Source organism: Gekko japonicus, unplaced genomic scaffold (genome assembly GCF_001447785.1).
Source record: "Gekko japonicus isolate JY-2015 unplaced genomic scaffold, Gekko_japonicus_V1.1 scaffold48, whole genome shotgun sequence".
Lineage (NCBI taxonomy): Eukaryota > Metazoa > Chordata > Lepidosauria > Squamata > Gekkonidae > Gekko > Gekko japonicus.
Genome location: NW_015174273.1, coordinates 187,479 through 191,084, shown reverse-complemented (window position 1 = coordinate 191,084; position 3,606 = coordinate 187,479).

Sequence of the window (3,606 nt, the reverse complement as noted above, 5' to 3'; positions counted from 1 at the left end):
CCCCCAGTTTCCTGCAAGACAGGAAGTGGGTAGGCACCATTTGTCAGAAAACTGTGAACATTTCTCCTGCAGCTGTCCTATAATTTCCTCTTTAAACCAGAGCAAATATGGTTTTTATTTTCTACAGCTCGGGGGGGTGGGGGTGGGGGTGGGGGGTGGAGGTGCAAGACAAGTCATGTCCACACAGACAGGTCCACTGAAGGGGCTTTCCCAAGCACATGTGGGAGAAAATTCCCTTGGGGAAAACAGCCTTCTACAACTATAAAATAAATAAAAATGAAAAAAAACAAGATCAGGATTATTCTGTTTCCAGCCACAAGGTGGCAATAGAAACTGAAGAACAAATTCCACTACAGAAGAAAGCTTGTAAGAACAATCTTGCTTCCAAGGGTGTTTGGTGGAAGGTAAAATGTTTGTGGGAGATTTGGCTGTGCTGCTTTTAATCTTTTTGACCATTTGTTCCAGTGTGCTTTCTGTGTTAGCTGCCTTGAGTCTGAGACACAGTGGGATATACATAGATATTTTTAATAAATGACATTCCAGGGTGTTTTTTTTTACCATACTTCTATCTTACACCTGTGTATGACCATCCCCGTTCCCTATATATTTTCTCTAGATGTTACTCTTTTGCACGTTCATTAGCCTGGGGTGCAAGACACGGGTTCCATGTGTTAGGATTGCCAACCTCCAGGTGGAGCCTGGAGATCCCCTGGAATTAATTACAACATCTCCAGATGACAGAGGTTAGTTCCCATGGAGAAAATGGCTGCTTTGGAGATTGGACTCTGGTATGTCATAAAATCTAGGAAAACGGAAGTTCTAGAGTACCTCAAACTCCCAGTGAGCTCCCTTCCTTCCCCAAACTCAACCCTCCCTAGGCCCCACTCCAAATCTCCAGAAATTTCCCATATCAGAGTTGGCAACCCTGTTGTTACAAGACCACTGGATGTGCCCCTAAATGACTGCCGAGAATATGGACAATACTGGAACATAATCCTATAAACCCTTTACTTGGAAGCAAGTCCCATTGAATAGACCAGGACTTCAGAAAGAAAATGCCTAGTGTTGGGCTGTTAGTGTTTAAATGGATTTGCAAGAGTACTGATAAAGCAATATAACACAGACAATTTCACTGTCTCCTCTAAGAACAGAAAGGTAGGATTTTGCCATTAAGAATTCATTTATTTATCTATTTGTTTATCTAAAAGTGACTGGAGGTTTACATGCACACAGAAAAGACAAACAGAATGCAAAATTTAGATATTCATTACTTTGTGAAGAAGAGAAAAGGAGAGGAAGAAATGCAAGTGGTATCTGAAGGGAGTACAAAGGTATCCTTTTGCCACCTCTAGAGTTCTCTGTAGCCAGTTCTACCCTTTAAGAGCTATAGCTTCCAGCCAGGCAGATGCAATAGAGGGCAAGCCACAAGATGCATTTAACCAGTGACCTTCCTCTCTGCAGCTCTTACACAGGAGCAGACAGGTGATGTGAGAGCTATGCAAACAGCTTGCTTAGTACATAGGGAAAACAGGTGAGTTCATAAATATTATGTTCCTGGACTCAAAAGGCTTTTGACAAGGTCCTCCATCAATGATTTGTGAATGAACTTAGTAGTCATGGACTGGTGAAAAAAACAGGAAGCAGAGAGTAGGAATAAATAGATAGTTCTTGTAATGGAGGGGAATGAGGGGTGAGGTCGCAGAAGGATTGGTATTGGGAATGGTGCTATTGAATTTGTTCATAAATGATCTGGAATTGGGGGTGAGCAGTGTAGTAGCCAAAATTATTCAGGATGGTGAAAACCAAGGCAGATTGGAAAGAGCTGCAGGATATCTCTAAACTGGGTGAGTGGGCAACAGTGTGGGAAATGAAATTCAGTGATGGTACATGCATGCTGGACCAGAAAATCATAACTCTAAATATATGCTAAATTGGCTAAGACTGAGACTGAAAGAGATCTTGGGATTGTACTGGATAGCTCTGTGAACTTGTCAACTCATTGTGTGGCAGCAGCTGCGAGAAAAACAAACTCCATGCTGGTGATATTAGGAAAGGAAAATAAAACTGCCAATATTTTAATGTCCTTGTATACAACCACTGTGTGGTCTTATTTGGAATACTGTGTACCATGCTGGTTGCCATATCGGAAAAAGGATACTGCAGAACTGGGGAAAAGTGCAGAACTGGGCAACCAAGATGATTAAGCAGTTGGAGTAGGCATGGCCAGAAGGTCCTTTGGGATTGACCAGTCACTCTCCAAGCTAATAAAAGCAGCACCCTACTCCTCCTTCAGTACTGTTGTAATTACTTTCTTATTCTCTTTAGAGCCACTGCAACAGCTTGTTTCCTCTTTTTCTTTTGTGGATGGGGAAACAGCACCAGCACCGTTTTCTGTCTACCTCTCCTCCTCCTTTACGCATGCATACCCTGGCTTTGAACAGAAGAAGAGTTGGATTTATACCCCACCCTTCACTTGGAGTCTCAGAGCAGCTTACAATCTCCTTCCCTTCCTCTCCCCACAACGGGTGCCCTGTGGGGTAGGTGGGACTGAGAGACCTCTGAGAGAACTGTGACTGACCCAAGGGCACCCAGCTGGCTACATGTAGAGGAGTGGGGAATCAAACTCAGTCCAGTGTTCTTTACTACACTACAGGAAAGGGGCATGCTATTGATATTCCCTCCCTGCATCAAAGCTGCTGTTTGCCTCTTTCAGGGGAAACAGAGGTAATTATAGTCTCACCACCACCACGACGCAGGGTAAAATTGGTGGTGGATTGCTTTGGGGAAACAGCAGGAGTTTCCCAACCCAAGCATTGCAGACCTGTTTTGAAATGCTGTACAAACGGCCATTTTGCAATTAGCTCTGCCCACTAAGCCACAATCTGGTGACTCAGAACAGCCCATATTAGTCTGCAGTAGAAGAGCTAGCTTCAAGTCCAGTAGCACCTTAAAGACCAATAAAATTTTCGGGGTATTTTGTGACTCTTAGCTCCCAAGTCTCTTAGGAAGAAAAATTAAGTGTCTCCCAGAAGCATATAGTTTGCCATCCCATGAGCTGGAGCACCTTTCCTATGAGGGAGAGCTAGACTTGGACTTCTCAGTTTAGAAAAAAGATAATTAACGGGGCCATGATAAGGATTTATAAAATTATGCATGGGATGGAGAAAGCAGGTCCTTTTCTCCCTCTTGGGAGGCACCCAATGAAGTTGATTGGCAATAGGTTCAGGACACATAAGAGCTTCTTTACTCAAGTAGTTTATTTGTGGGATTCCCTGCCAGTGGGCATATGGCCTCAAGTGCAGATAGCTTTGAAAAGGGACAGATTAACAGAGGATGGGTCTATCAGTAGTTGCCATCCATAGTAACGAAGGGGAACCTCTGCATTCAGAGGCAGTAAACTTCTGAATACTAATGCCAGGAGGCAGCATCAGGGGACGGCCTTGGCTTCTCTTCCCAATCTGTTGGCCCTCCGGAGTGGGTGGTGGTTAGCCACGTGAAATACGAAGCTGGACTAGATGGACCACACAGATCTGATACAGCAGCGCTCTTCAGATGTTCAAACTTCCAGGGAGAAGCCGTGCAATCTTTTTTATTACATCCTGTTCT